This window comes from Chenopodium album, chromosome 1, assembly GCF_948465745.1.
Source record: "Chenopodium album chromosome 1, dcCheAlbu1.1, whole genome shotgun sequence".
Taxonomy (NCBI): domain Eukaryota; kingdom Viridiplantae; phylum Streptophyta; class Magnoliopsida; order Caryophyllales; family Amaranthaceae; genus Chenopodium; species Chenopodium album.
Window position 1 is genome coordinate 71,103,600 of NC_137834.1, and position 16,956 is coordinate 71,120,555.

Below are 16,956 nucleotides of genomic sequence, written 5' to 3' on the forward strand. Positions count from 1 at the left end.
TTAGGGCATAGTTAGAAACATATTAACCCCTATTGCCTCTAGTGCCTTAGTTAGGAACATTGCTTTGTTGATTGTTTCCCATGTTACCTTGATCACCAAAATTTTTATTTTGATGGTCATGGTATCGGGAATTAGGTTGTTGGTTTTGATTACCATACCACTTTTGGTTATAGTAGCCTCTTCCATTGAAATTGGAAGGGCCTCCCCCACCATGATATTGGTTATCATAACCACCACCACTTTGGTTCCAACCACGGTTTCCACCTTGATTTTAATTCTCCATTGGATTGGAGTTTGACCTCAAGTTCCCTACATTCCCTATTCTAGAAGAAAAATTCATAGCATTGACATTTTCCACATTATCATCATGTTCATGGGGAAGGGGTTGAACTTCACAAGCATATACACAATGAGAGGTATCATGATAATAGGTTTCACAATTAGAACAAAACATGCATCCTTGGGGCATTGTATTTTAAGAAGAGGGGGAGAAAGTATCCATACCATTGCCTCCCTTGGTTGATGCGGAGATATTACCATGAGGATTGGACCTTTCTTTCATCAATTCATCCATTTGCTTGGTCATTTTGGAGATTTGGGTAGAGAGGTTGTTGATTGCGTTGACTTGCTCCAGTGCATAAATACCCTTACTAGAAGTAGCATCCCTTTCTCCTTCATACCAATCATCATAGTGCTTTGCGTCCTCCTCTATAATACACTCCACTTCATCCTCTCCTTTGTTCATGATTGGACCTCCGGCCACGGCGTCTAGGCTTGTTCTCCCTTGAGGTGTGAGACCTCCATAGAAAGTGTGAATGAGTTTATACTTGGGTATCCCATGGTGTGGACATTGACGTTGAAGTTCTTTGTATCGTTCCCATGCCGCACTTACAGACTCCCCACTTTTTTGGCGAAAACCTTGAATCAAAGACAGAGCCTCGGCGGTTTTCCTATGGTTATAAAACCTCCTCAAGAAAGACGTAATCACTTGGTCCCATGTTGTGAGAGAGTTAGGGGGCACCTCCTTCTCTAGCCATTTTATACCTCTCCCAATTAGAGAAAATGGAAACATCTTGAGGCGAATATATTCTTGAATCACTCCACTAGCCTTTATTGTGTTACAATATTTCTCAAACTCTTTTAAGTGCTCATGAGGACTCTCAAAATTTCCACCCGAAAATTGTTTCCTCTATCAAAGCAATTAAATTGGGCTTGATTTCAAAATTGTTGGCTTGAGTGGTAGGAGTTAAAATCCCCCTTTGTGCTCTAAAGGCTTCGGCAGCCCCAAGACGACTCAAAGGTGTATTCTCTCCCATTTTAGGACCTTCTTCACTCTTAAACTTATAGGTTGAGAAAAGGTTGATTTCCGGACTCGATGATGAGTTAAGGCTATCTAATTCTTCACTTGAGGGTGAAGAGGGTGGAGTATCTTCTAATTCTCTTACTCCTCTTATCGGGGTGTGAGAATTTTTACTTCTTGCTCTTGCTTCTCTTCGAAGTAGGGACAAAGACAACTCTACCTCTGGATCAATGGGAATCAAAGACCTTGAGCGGGTTCGTCCTCTGTTCATACAACAAAGCTAAGAAGAACGTAAGCACTGACAAGTAACAAAAGTAGCAAACACTAACAAATAAAAGGTGAGATAGTCTCAAACAACCAATGAAATAGCATTGGAAGCCGTCTCCCCAGCAACGACGCCAATTTGATAACGGAATAATCGCGTTGTTGGACAACTACACCTAAATCAAATACAATTTATACCACTCAACTTATCCTATTACAAGTATATGGCAAGAAGAGGGATCGAACCAAAGGGAGAAGCACATAAACACTGCAGTCATCACTAGACTTTAAGCTATCTCGGGACAAAGAACAAGAATGACTAAGAGATTAAATTAAAGGTAAAACGGGTTTAAATTAATATAACTAAACACCAAGGGAAATGGGTAGATGTAGATGCCGCTTGATCATGAAATAACATAAAAGCAAATCAATAGCAAACTAAACATTCATGAATATCAAAAAAAGGTCCAATCTAACCGCCTTCCAGGGTTAATCGGTTTCTCCTAATATAGCCTCTATGTTTCCACACTAGAACCATATATTGGGAGGTGCAATAAAAAAACAATTGATAGTAATGAACCTTAACTAAGTCAACTTCCGTTCCTTGTTAGCAAAGATTCACCTTTAATCAACCAACAATGTGCACTTGCAAGAAGATCAAAGAATATCAAGCATGAAAAGATTTTAATCACAGTTAACTTAATCCCAATATTATAAGCACGAACAATTAGCAACTACACCATCCCTACACCCTTCGCTAAGTGACAGCTCACAAATCATGTTGAAAACAATATCAATCACCAAATCAATAAGCATCAACATGATTAATAAGCAAAGAAGGAAAATCAAAGTAAACAAACAAAATTAAATGCAAAGGTAAAGAGAAAGAGTAAGAGATTGCTCATTAATTGAAGTGAAAGATGTACAAAAGATTAAACAAGCTTCTTCTTCAAAATCCAAGTTCATCAATGATGAAATCCACACTTTCTCTATCTACCAAATGAAGGCTAATAGTGTTTCTCTCTCTAGATTAAGCTAATAGTCTCAAATTAGAACTAAGTGAAACTCATTACATTCAAATGTTCTAAAACAGGACTTATAAAGCTGGCTGAAGTCGGAAAAAGGTTTGACCGAACCATGTGTAGGTTCGGTCAAACATCTGGGTAGGTTCAGCCGAACCATGGGTAGGTTCGGTCGAACCTGCCTGCTCTTGGTTCGATCGAACTTCTAGGGTTAGACCGCTTCTGCAAAATGCTGAAATTTGAAAAGTTCCTGCCTCCAAAGTTTGGTTGAACCTTGTGCAGCATCGGTCACACCTAAGGTTGGACCTAACCTTTCTTGACTTCGACCACACCTCCTCTAGAACTTGCTTTCCTCAGCTCCAATTCGACTTAAGCTTTCTACTCTTTAAAGACCTCGGTTCGTACATAACACGAGCATGGAAATCAAAGTAAAGAGTAGGCAAAAATCTAGGAAAAAGGAAGATAAAAGAGAAGGGAAAGGAGAAAACAAAACTAAGGTAAAAATGCTTAGAAAAAGGCCAAACAAGTGCAAATGAGGGGAGAATCCTTAGAAAAAAAAATAGATAAAAGAGTGGCATAAATGCCACTCTTAAAGTTGCGCGCGCCACCTATTAGGGAACTTTCCTTTGAGCCGAATTTGCCAGAAATTTTCCCCTCTTGGGTCTATTTAAACGTGGTTTTGTGTAGGCTTTTGATCATCTCGCATTCATTCGCTTAGTAATATAAGAAAATAAAAAGAATTAATCTTTCTAAATTCTCATTCTCTCGTTTTGTTTTTGAACAATGGTGAATAACTTTGAACAACGTTTGAAGAAATGGGTCACTACCCTTTCAACCGAGGACAAACTAGCTTTCAAAATTTACCACTTAGACCCTCTATTGAATTATATGCAATTAGTAGTGAACTTTGATTTTCTTCATGCCGTACTCAACCATTGGGACTCTAACCACCATCTTTTCTTGTTCAAAGGGGACAAAATTGTTCCCCTTCCTGGTGAGTTTGAGGCCTTGCTAGGTTTCCCTACAAATACTCTCCCTATGACTTATTCGCGTACCTTGTCGGATCCCAAACCTATATTCCAAAATTTTTTTGGCTTGTTTGACAATGATATGACTAACATTGGAACTGAAAATGGTGTGAACATGATTCAATTTATTGAACATTTTGTCGCCCCTCGTGACAACATGACTAAACAACGCTTTAAAATTCCTGCTTTATGTTATTGTCTTGTAGTTAATTGTTTACTTAGGAGAGGCAAAGAATACGGAGATTATTCCATGGTGTCCATAATACAGCAAATAGAGGGATTTCATTCACCCGCTCCTTTGCTTTTGGCGAAAAACGTTCTGTGCTTGAATCGCCTTAGAGGAGATCCTAACGAAAACCGTTTCACGGGAAGTCCACTCCTATTACACGTAAGTTTTTTTTCTTCTCGGCGTTTATCAGTGCAAGTCACGAAGTTACGCTGGCATGACCAGCTCAATCTTTTTTGCTGCGCGCAGAGGGTGCGCGCAACTGGTTTAGTTGCTCGCGCCACCAGCTCGTGTAAAAATTCGCAAACTGGTTTTTTTTTCTTTTTTTGTTTCAGATTTGGCTCGTGGAGCGCTTGCGAATTATTGATCAGCCACAAATTCTTGAGGCTAATGGACTAAAGATATTACCCGGACGTTGAATCCTTTATAAGCATAAGAACGAAGAAGAATGGACGTCGTTTTTCTATCATGGGGTTTCTAACATACGTTTTGTGATTCCTTGGTGGAACATAAATAGTATGATTGGGAATAGTCTCAATTGTCCGTACATTAGGATTTTAGGCCTATCTAGTATTACTTATATCCTTCCTTGTAGGGTATTGAGACAATACGGGATGAGACAATTCATTCCCCCGCAAGATTGTGATGCCCCTAAAGATGTGATCTTTAAACCCGAAAGAATTTCTCGTTGGATAAAATATTGGTCAACTCTTCCTAGGTGGGTAATACAAAATCCTACCGCGAGTATTACATTATCTTCCTTTGACAAGGCTTGGATGAATGCGGCGGATAAGGGTAAATTAAACAAGGCTCGATCGCAACTTCAACCTGCCACCGCTCGCAATCCACCTAAGCCTTTTATGCATTCAACCACTACTACTCCTCCTAGTGTCCAAAAGAAAGGAGTGAGAAGAAAATTAGACTTCTCATCCCCCGAGGCTCTTTCGAAGGAAACAAAAAGGAAGGCTCCCTCCAAACCCGTGCAACAAGGTGTGAAATTAAAGAACCTTCACAAAATATTCGCAAGAAAGCTCCAATAGTCAAAGAGGAAGGAAAACAGATTGCAAAGGACCCAATCCCTAAATTGAAAAACAATGTTTGGGTGAAGAAGAAGAGTTTAGGGGAAAGCTCCAAAGTTCAATACTATGTTTTTTTTCGTTTACTATCTAGTTCAATAATGTATCTCTTTTGAATTTTGAATGAAATAAAATAAGGTTTATATTTTTAAATTTTGATATGACCGAATCATAAAGATTGCCTACGTATTTGCATTACGAAATCAGGTCTTTGCGTAGTTCTAATGTTTTTTTTTTTATTAGTATTATTATGTATTTTTTTTTTCTTCAATCTCTTAGATAGAAATAAAATGAAAAAAATTAATTAAACCTTGTTAAAAAGAATTAAATCAAAGTATAATTTTATTTTCCGAGTATATGTTATATTTAAGAAACACCCTGTTTTTGCCGCAAGTAGAAATCGCAACTTCATTCAAACGCAAAAAAATTCGGGTTCGCAGTTCGTCATCAGGTGGCGTGCGCAACGTTTATAGTTGCATGAGCCTGTCACGCGCAACGAAATTAGTTGCGTATGACATCCCCGCGCAATTTTTCCAGTTGTGCGCGACACCTGTGCTAGGAATGTCTCGAATTTTATTTTTATTTTTATTTTTTTAAAAAAATTTTGTATTATTACCCCCCCCCCCCCCAAGTGTGAAGATTTTTTCGTGATGTTCGGAAAAATTAGAACACTTAGAACGGTTTATTATTTCTAACTTACCCCCCCCAAGTATTATGTATTTTACCATGTTATTGGGTAAAATGCATAACACTTAATTAGAATCTTTCAATTAAATGCTAATTAAAATTGGTTGTGTGAGAGAACGAATTTTATCCGAATTTCATATGTAATATTTCTTAAGGCGATCAATGTTTATTAATTGTCGAATTTTATGTCCTCCAATATCCATTAATCTGACGGCTCCTCCTGATAGGATTTCAATTACGCGGTAGGGACCTATCAAATTAGGCTTGAATTTCCCTCTTGGATCGGTTGGTGGACCCCTAACCTCCTTTAGTACAAAGTCACCTTCTTTTATATTTCTAGGTTTGACTCTTTTATTGAAATGTCGCGCAATGCGCCTTTGGTAGACTTGTATATGATACAAAGCTCTTAATCGTTGTTCATCGAGGAATGGAAGCTCTTCATACCTCGCTCTTACCCATTCAGCTTTCGGTAGCTTGAAAGTACGATGTGTAGGGATGGTATTTCTAGTTCGACTGGTTGAACTACGTCCATTCTCAAAACTAAGGAGTATGGAGTTACTCCTATTGATGTTCGTATAGACGTTCTATAACCCCATAATGCGAAGTGTAGTTTATTCGGCCAGTCTTCATAATTTTCTGCCATTTTCTTGATGATGACAATTATATTTTTATTTTCCGACTCTATAGCTCCATTCATTTGAGGTCTGTATGGGGATGAATGATGATGTTTTACTTTATAACGAGTTAAGAGGGTCTCGAATTCAGCTTTGAATTAAGATCCCTAATCACTAATTAGTTCATTTGGAACTCCATATCTACAAAATATGTTACGTTAGAGAAACTTTGCGACATGTTTAGAAGTGATATTCACGTAAGAAGCAACCTCAATCCACTTAGTGAAGTAATCGATGGCTACTAATACGCACTCTTGCCCTCCTGTTCCTGTTGGAGAAACTTATCCAATTATGTCAATTCCCCAAGTCGAGAAAGGCCAAGGGGAAATGAGATTGTATTGTGGAAGGTATTGTAAATTAGTGAACATTTGACACTCTGGACCATTTTAAACATATTGTATACAATCATGTTCCATGGTGAACTAATAGTACCCTTGTCATGAAATTATTTTTGAAAGCATTTTACCATTCATGTGAGGTCCACAAACACCTTTGTGAGTATTTTCCATAAGGCGTATGGCTTCCGGTTGTCCTATACATAAAAAGCTTTGACCATTAGGTCCTTTTTTGCCTAATTGACCATTTATTAGACCATATTGGGCCGCAAGTGTTCGTAAGGCTCGTTGGTCTTTCGATGAAGTATTATCAGGATATGTGCCATGAGTAATATATTGGAGGATATAATCATACCAAGGATTGTCTTCTTCAATGTCATTTATTTTTTCTATTGCGTTGCAATACGCTGTTTCTTCTCTTCTAACAACGCATAATGGCATCATATTTAAGTGATCTGGAATGTTGACCATTGAGGCTAATTTTGCTAGCACATCGGCAAATTTATTGTCTTCCCTTGGGAGATAATTTAAATCAATATGTTCAAAATGCTCGATGAGTTTCTCTAAGTGTGCTTGGTATAATATCATTGTGGAGTTCTTTATTTTCCATTTTTTTAGTATATGATTTATAATCAAACTGGAGTCTCCATATACCTCTAATTTTTGCACACCTATGCTAGCCGCTGCTTCTAATCCAATGATGCACGCTTCACATTCTGCGGCATTATTTGTAACGTCAAAGTCTAATTTAACAGTGATTGGAGTATGTGCTCCCTCTGGACTTATGAGTAACACTCCTACGCCACATCCTTTTTGATTGGAGGCACCGTCGAAGTACATTACCCATTTGTTATCTTGTGTCATGACAATCTCTTCATCCGGAAGATGAGTAGTTTTTACACAACTTGTTTGAATTGGATGTTGTGCTAGAAAGTCAGAAATTACTTTTCCTTTCATTGACTTTTCAGGAATATAATTTAGCTCAAATTCGGCCAACATCACCAACCACTTAGATATCCTTCCTTGTACGGGTGGTTGATCAAACAAATACTTTATTGGATTTTGTTGAGAAATCACATGAGTAGTGTGTGGTAACATATAATGTCGTAACTTTTTGGTTTCCCAAACTAATGCTAGGCTTGTCATTTCCAAGATACTATATTTTATTTCGTATTCAATGAATTTCTTACTTATGTAATATATTGCACGCTCGACTTTTTCTACCTCTTGTGCTAACATGGCGCCTGTGGCCGTGTTTGTAACTGTAATGTATAGTCTAAGAGGTAGTTTGGGTACAGGTGGTGCTAAAATTGGTGGACTTTTGAGATAATCTTTGATTTTCTCAAAGGCCTTTTGGAATTGATCGTCCCATTCATGTTTGTCCTTATTTTTCAGTTTTTTAAATATTGGCTCACAAGTCATAGTCAATTTGTTGATAAATCGACTAATGTATTGTAGTTTTCCAAGGAATCCCCTAATTTCTTTTTCTGTTTGAGGGGAAGGAATGTCAACAATTGCCTTTATTTTAGAGGGATAGATCTCGATGCCACGTGTGCTTGCTACGTATCCGAGTAACTTATCAGAAGTTACTCCGAAGTCGCATTTTTGTGGATTAAATCGCATTTTATATTCTTTTATGCGAGTGAAAAATTTGCGTAAAGCTTTTATATGTCCCATTCTATCTTTGGACTTTACAATCATATCATCCACATACACTTCTATTTCTTTATGCATCATATCCTGCAAGAGAGTCGTAGCGTTCTTTGGTACGTAGCTCCTGTATTTTTTAAACCAAATGGCATGACTGTGTAGCAATACGTACCCCAAGGGGTAATAAAGCATGTCTTTTCTTCGTCCTCTATTGCCATTAAAATTTGATTGTAACCTGTGTATCCATCCATAAAGGATAAAATCGCATGTTCAACCGTGTTATCTACCAATATATCAATATGTGGTAGAGGAAAATCGTCTTTAGAGCTAGCTTTATTAAGATCCCTAAAGTCGACACACATGCAAACTCGTCCATCCTTTTTAGGGACTGGAACGATGTTCGCTACCCATTCTGGGTAATTACATACGCGAATAAAACCGGCGTCCAACTTTTATTGCACTTCTTCTTTTATTTTTAATGCAATATCAAGTTTCATTCGTCGAAGTTTTTGTTTTACTGGTTTAGAAGTAAGGTTCAAGGAAATGGTATGTTCCGCGATTTCCTATCTATTCCAAGCATGTCCTTGTATGACTAAGAAAACACGTCTTCGAATTCTTTAAGCGTTGATATCAGGGTCAAATCTCTCTTCCGGATTTAGAGTTAAGCCAATTTTGACTTCTCTTTTATTTTCGTTAGTTCCTGTGTTAACTATTTCAGTTTCATTAACGATAGGGTTCTTTTCTTCTCGTTCATTCATTAGTTCAACCAATTTATTAATGTTATCATCTTCATTAGATTGATTGTTATAGCATTCAAATGATTCAAGAGAAGGCATATAGTCGGAAATAGAGCTCATATTATTAAAATCAAAAGAGAGTACATCAAGAGAAGAATCCTTTTTGGGAACTTCGCCCTTAGAACTAGAAAATAAAGATTCGGTAATGGCCACAAGGCCTAGATTTTCAGCTTCCCTATAGTCTATAATAGATTCGTCGTTCGATTCTTCAAACATCTTCCCTTCGCCTGTGACGATTTCCAGTTTATCACCTTTGTGATTGTTCCATTTGAAAGATTTCCCCCATCCATGCTCAAAAGTTTTGTTGGAAAGGGTGATCAACGAGGTTGGGTCAAAAGCTTCATCTTGAATGGCGTTTTGATTGGTCATTGTTGTGACATGATTTTGCTCTAGTCCAAATATCAATTAAATGATTGTCCATCATAGCACCCTAGAGTTTGGTGTTTTGATTTAACGATACTAAGATCGTCGTCCAAGAAGTTGCAATCATGAAATATTTCAAATCCAAGCTTCCTGATTCCTTAAAAAACTAAGGGTTCCGGAAAGTCGTAGCATGGGTCATCTTCTCCCTCTCTAATGAATGTTCCATTAAGGGTTTGTTCGTTGATAGAATGGGAGTAAGGTGATTATCCATTTCTTATTATTGTCTCTATATGCTTTGTTTCCGCATCATGAGACTCCAATTCTTCTTTGGTTGGTTTGTATCCCAATCCAAAGGAGAAGCTTTTCTTTGGGATAGGATGTAAGAGGGATTTGTTCATTCCTATTCCCAAAGGCATCCCGGGAAAGTAACTACTCTTAAGTAAAATGTTATTTACTATCCGAGTGGAATATGGATCAAGCTTGAATGTTTTTTCAAAGTCTTTTTCCATTTCACTTGTGAAGCCTCTTCATCATTGTCATGGTTTATTTCTAAGAGTGATTGATCATTTATTGCTATTTTGAGTGGAGAAGCATGTAAAGTCATAGGAAGCCCTTGATAGTTAAACCTTATCATTAGATGAAGTAAGGATGGTATTGCACCAAGCTCATGTATCCAAGGACATCCAAGTACAAGGTTGAATGTAGGTTTTATGTCCATACATGGAATTCAACCATCTTTTGAATTGGGCCTTTGGTAATTGGTAGCTTAACAATTCCACAGAACGATCTTCTTGAATTGTCATAGGCCATAATGCTCTGTTTTGTTGATTGGTAATCTTTTTCTGTATTTAGGCCTAAGTATTTTTGCCGTTCGTAATGGGCATACGTTTACAGCCGAACCTCTGTCTACCAAAGTTAGAGGGATATTGTATCCCTTGCATCCCACAGTTAAGTATAATGCATTGTTGTCGGTAGCGTCTTTTGAAGGCAAATCATCATTAGTGAAAATGATTGACTTGTCGGATTTCTCGCTAGTAAGCAAGCTCACAAGGTCCTGAGGGTTTGTGTCTCTACTTACAGACAAAGTCGTTAGAGCATTCATGAAAGAATTCCTATGTTCTTTCGAAGTACTTAGGAGTTCCCAAATGTTAACATTAGCCTTGGATTGGCGAAGTTGTTTGACCAATGGATCTTCCACCTCAAGTGGAGGTGGTATTGGATTTTGTACTTAACCTTGAGTTTGATTTTGTGTGGTCGAAGATCCATTTGGAGGTGGTGCTTGGTAGAATCGCCCAGAACGAGTTAAATGATCTATCTAATTTGGGTTAGTCGTAGGACTCATAAACCAACTTTATTCTTGAGGCTTTGGATGTGCCTCCATTTCAAGATGTTCCATGATTTGTGCTTGATGCCATTGTTCATCCAAGGAGAGATTCGATAAATCATGCGATTTCCCCATGAAATGATCCCAATCAAATGCTCCATTTGTTTCATTTTGTAAACAAGATGGAGGTGGGACGACGGCATACTTAGTGACATATAAGTCTTGAAAGTCGTCGTCCCATAGTCCACATACATCATTAGTTGCCCCTATGAGTATTGTGGATAGAGTTTCTCCTATAGGTGTGATATAGTCCAAAGGATTGAACGTATCAATTCCCATATGGTCCTCTGATGAGTGACATTTATGTCACTCTTAGGGAGTAGTTTTAGAGTCATTTTCGTGTTTATTTTATATTATTTTCCCTTTCTTTCTCTTGTTTTCTTTTTAATAAAGTTTCTTGTTTATTTGGTAGTGTTGGAGCATTTTAGTTTATTTTCTTTATTTTATTAGCTTTAGTTTATTTTCGTATTTTATTTTACTTTATTTGCTTGTATAGTTTTTGTTTTATTATTTTTAGTTTAGTTCTATGTCTCTTATTTTCTATTTCATTTTATTTTATTTATTCCTATTTTATTTACTTTATTTTATTTGTCTTGGTTTTATTTTATTTCTTCCTTTATTTATTTTCATTTTATTTTATTCTTATTCTTTTTCCCAATTCCTTTCTCGGTTTTGTGTGTAGGGTCCCGGGTTTCATGTCAAGTGAGTTCGGAGTTCGGGGATGAGACAAGTGTGTGCACATTTCCCTGCTTCTACCTGCCACCTTATCCTTCACCACACTCCTCCTCTCTTTTCCCCTTATCCTCCACCACACCAAAACACCAAACTCCCTTGCTTCACGCACCTACCAGCCCACACAGCAATTCCAGCCAACCTTACCACTACCCCCTGTTCTCACGCACACCAGAAATCAAAACCCCCTGCTCCAATTCACACACATTGCGCAACCAACCTCCGCCACCTCTGTTTCCACTCGCAACAACAACAACAATCAGCAGCAACAACAACTAACACAACCCACAGCGTCAAAACCCCCTGCTCCAGCATTCCAGCCTTACCACTAACAACACCACTCACAACCAGTCCAACTTCCAACCACCAGCCAACAACCACCTGACCGCCACAGCAACCACAATCACCCACAAATTCACGTGCCCACTGCACCATCCACCTAGCACCGCACATCCCCTGCTTCACCCCGCAACAACACCAACAACAACACAAACCACACACCACCTTCGCGCACCCCGCAACGCCACTCCCCTGCTGCCACCAATCAACCACCAGCCACAAACCAGCAACATCAGCCACCAATTAACTCCACCTCACCACCGTTCCCAACCTCCAACCAATTGCAGCAGCCGCACTACTCAACCCACCTTCATCCACCTTCGCGCAACCCCTGCTCCACCTCACACAACCCACAACAGCCATTACCACCAATACCAAGCCACCGTCAGCCGCCAAAATCGCCAGCTACCATCTCCTCCACATATAGCAGCAGCCTGCGACCTGCTATCGTCCCTCGCATCACAGCCAACATCACCAAAATCAGCACAAAACAACAGCAGATCAAAGCAAATTCGATTTCAATCGGGTTCGGGCAAACCGTTGGTGGTTCAGTCGAACTTCGAGTCAGAGACTTTGGGGGTTTCGTTAATCGAAGAGGAGTGGACGAACATACCCATGGTTCGACCGAACCAACCCCGTAGTTCGGCCGCACCAACCCACGGTTCGATCGAACCATTTCACGAGCTATGCACATGGCTTTTAATGAGGATCGAACGGCCTCGATTTGATGATGATGGTTGATGAACGGTGGTGATAAGATGAGCTTCAATGGAGATAGAGCAACCAATGTGAAGGAGAAGAAGAAGGAAATCGTGGTGCTGATGGTTTTGGGTGGGAATTGATTTTGGTTTTTTATTTTTCTTTTCCTTTTTCTTTTATTTTTATTTCCTTTCCTTTTCCTTTTCTTATTTCTTTTCTCTTTTGTTTTCTTTTCATTTATTATTTTCTTTTTATTTCCTTTTCTTTCTTTATTTTATTTCCTTCTTTTATTTTTTCTCTTTTTCTCCTAGTTTTATTAGCTTAGTATAAATACCCAATTTTGGGGTAATTTGAAAGAAGGGAATAACTATCTATTCATCTCTCTAATTAGTTTTAGGTTAGGTTAGGATTAGTCTTCTTTGGTAGAGAGAGAAAGTGAGGTTTTCTTCATTAATGAACTTGGATTTTGAAGAAGGAGCTTGTTCAATCCTTTGTAGACCTTCATCTTCAATTAATGAGCAATTTCTTACTCTCTCTCCTCTATTTTTATTTGTTTATTTTGATTATTATTTTAGTTGTTGGTATTGCTTGTTGATCATGTTGATTCTTGATTATTTGTTGATTAATCTTGTTATTATCATGATTAGTGAGTAATTTCCCCATTAAGGGGATGGTTGTGGTGTAGTTGGACCTTGAGCATGTTCTAGGGTTTAGAATTGATTTATTTGTGATTAAAGTCTTTATATGCTTGATATTCTTTAATCTTCTTGCAAGTGCACATTGTTGGTTGATTAAAGGTGAATCTTTGCTAACAAGAAACGGAAGTTGATTTAGTTAAGGTTCATTACTATCGATTGTTATTTAATAGTACCTCCTAGTATATGGTTCTAATGTGGAAACATAGAGGCTATGTTAGGAGAAGCCAATTGACCCCGGAAGGCGGCTAGATTGGATTCTTAATTTCGATATTCGAGAATGTTTAGTTCATAATTAATTCAATTTCTATGCCTTTGTTTATGTTCAAGTGAATGCTATACCTAAACCATTTCCCTTAATGTTTTATTTCTTGTTTTAGCATTTTTAGACTTTAGTTTATTTATCCCCTATTCCGGACTAGCTTAATTGTCGATAACATTTGGTGGTGTTTACCGTTCTCTGTGGTTCGACCCCTATGCTTGCCTTATACTCGTATTAGGTTTGTTTAGGTTGTATAAATTGTATTTGATCTAGGGATAGACAATTGACGACGCGTTTATTCCCTTGTCAAATTGGCGCCGTTGCCGGGGAACGGCTTCCATTACCGTTATGTTATCTTATTGAGACTAGTCCATTGTATATATTTCTTTTGATTTGTTTTTTTTTCTCTTTGTTTTGTTTTTGAAAAATGGCACATTTTTCTTTTCCTCAATATGATGATGAGCCTTTTTGTGTCTACTTCCATAGACTTGTGGGGTTTTTGAACTATAATGGTTGTAGTCCTTGTGAAGCTTGTGAGATTTGTTACTATGGCATGAATGAACAAACGAGATATGAGGTTGAAAGTAGGTTTAATGGCGAATTTCAAGCATTATCGGTTCATAGTGCTTGGAGCTTTTTTGTACGGTTTGCTAAGGAAGTACGCAATAGGGCATGTAATGTTGCTAATTTTGATTCTCAATGTGATAATAGTTTTATTAGTGGCATGCATCCCCATGATTTGTCTTGTGATCCTACTTGTGAACCTAGTACAAGTGATTTCAACTCTTTTTCTCGTAATGTTAATAATGAATCTCATTTGCTTGATTATGCCCCCTCTCCCCAATATGATGATGCTCATGTTTATAATGTGAATGATCCTCCCTCCTCATCTTCTTGTTCTTACATGGCTTCAAATGATTTCCCTTATGCTTCTAATGAGTCCTTTAATGAGGGTAATTCTATGGAAAGTTTGAAGGAAGAGAAGATAATGAGGATAATGGAGATGATGGAGAAGTATAACGAGATGAGGGAAGTTGAGAATAGGGAGACGGAAGCTAGAATGAAGATGCTTGAGAGCCAAATTCTCCAACTAGCCAACTCTCAAGAAAATGCCCTTCCTTCTTCTTCTCTTCCCCATATGAGTGAGGATTCCAATAGAGAGCATTCGAGTGATGGTGAAGGAGTTGAAAATGAAAAGAGTGTTGATTTTGAAAATCCTAATCCTTCTTCCCATCTTGATGAGTCTCAAGTGTAGGTTTGTGACCCTTCAATCTATGAGTAGATAGACTCTTTTGAGGTAATGTCCCACATATTTTTCGAGAGTCATTTGAGGACTTATAGATTATTGGATGATTTCATCGAGAACGCTTCTTGGGACTTAGATGAGTTTGAGATGAATCTACCTCCATTCATGCACGATTTTGGGACCTTGGGTTTTGAGATAGTTGAAGGAAAGGTTGTCTATTGTGGTGAAAAGGAGGATAAGGTTGATTCCCTTGGAGTTTTTTAGCTTGAGGGAGGTGTAGATCGTGAGTGCCCTTCATTTGAGGACTATATGATTGATTTTCATGCCCTCATTGGCGATGTGAGACCTTGTGGTGAGGGAGTAGCTACCCTTTTTCCCGTTTCTCATACCCCTTTTTCTCTAAGGTTCGACCACATCCTTCCTTACCCTACTTCTCTCCCTTCCTATCTCAAACAACCTATTGGGAAGCCGCCCTCTATGGATGATTTTCATGTCCCTCATTCCATCATCATTGAGGAAGAGAGGAATTTTGTCAACCAAAAATTATGTGATGAGGATTTGCCTTTTTCCTTTTCTTTCCACTATTCTTTTCCTTCTTCTACTTCTTACTTTCTTGAGTTTCCTTTCGATCCTTCTTCTTCTTTCTTTTGGCATCTCCCTCTTCACTTGCGTGCAATGATTTTGTTGCACGTTCTTATTCCGTCATTTGCCTATTTACACCCCCGTGAAATGTGTAGTAGTGCATTTGACAAGCTCTTGCGTGCGTTGAATTTTTATTTCCTAGAGCGGTCTCGCTTGGACGTTAAACAAGCCTTTGCGGGAAGTAACCCGTGTTTTATTGCTTTCATTTTCTTTTGTTTTTAGACTAGATTTTCTCACATGGACGTGTTTGTGTTCCTTGCTAGGTACACAACTTGATATACTCTTGCGCATTGGTGATGATCAAGAATCAAGGAAATGTGCCTCAACTTACCTATCATGTGGAATTCAAGCCTTATTTGTACAGATTAGGGCTCATATGAGGTTATTTCGGGTTTTTTATGTGATTTTGCATTTACCCCATATCCGGTAATATCCTTCTTTTCCCTCTCTCTCTTACTTATTGTGACTTGAAGATCATGTGTTGGTAATGTTGGATTAATTTTTCCTTGTATTCCCCTCCTTGGTCTCATTGTTTATGATTTGAAAGCTTGGTTTCATTCAAGCTTGGGGGAGGGTATTCTATCATGTTTGGTGGGATGTTGATTCATATATGCCATGCACGTGAGTATATGCATTTCCATGTTTTTCATGCTTTTGGAAAATCCAAAAAGATTTTTGTTTACTTCTAGGCAAGTTTAGCAAAGTTGTGTTTTGTTTGTTCTCAATTAGACATTATATCTTTTGGATTTGTTTACTCTTGAATGCCTTTCTTCCTAAGTGGTTAATGTGTGCACGATTTGAGAGTGTCATTGGTTGACTCTAGGATATTACATGCTAAGGTAGCCGGGTTGAGAACTTTTAGGAATCCATGAAGCCCTAGTTCACGGGTATGTGGTAAGATGGTGTTGCTCTCTATAGTAGATTTGGCACCCTTAGTTGGTATTTGCTTAGTTATAATCCCGTGTGAGGTAACATTGTTCTAGCCTTCATCACTTTGTTGTGGCGCATTTGGATCCTTAGCTATGCATGTCTTGATCCTTGTTTTGACTTATAGCTCCCAAGATCGTGACCGAAGCACTCTAGGGGAGGAAAAGGGCACTTCTTTCTCATTTTTTTTTCTTTTTCTTCTTTTTGTTTTGTTACAAATTTGATTTTCTATTGTGCATAAACCTACTTGCTAACCAATTTGAGCTTATGTTTCCCGCTCTTGTTTAAACCATGTTACAAACCTAATGGCCTATGTTTACCAACCCTTTTAGTTAGTGAAGCATTGGCATGTGAGGTTTGAGTTTTGAGTTGTTGATCATAAACAAGATGCATTTTGAGATTTGGTTAGAGTTGAGCTTGTAAAGAAATATGCAAATTTTTGAAAATCAAGTGAAGTTTCAAGAAAAAGCCGTCCAAAATTAAAAAAAAAGGCAAGGACAATGAATAAAGTAAAAAAAATAGAAGAAAAAATTGGAAAAGAAACAAAAACAACAAAAATATTTTAGATGGTTTCATTTTCTTCCTTAGTTTAAGCATTGAGGACAATG

The 16,956-nt window shown here is 38.1% G+C and overlaps 1 non-coding gene across 1 annotated transcript; it reads left to right on the forward strand.

The window, feature by feature from the left end:
• Positions 1–833: 833 nt before the first annotated feature.
• LOC145566616 (small nucleolar RNA R71) lies at positions 834–939 on the forward strand. The gene has a single exon (XR_014095461.1). It is a non-coding gene; the product is annotated as a small nucleolar RNA R71 (small nucleolar RNA).
• The last annotated feature ends 16,017 nt before the right edge of the window (positions 940–16,956 follow it).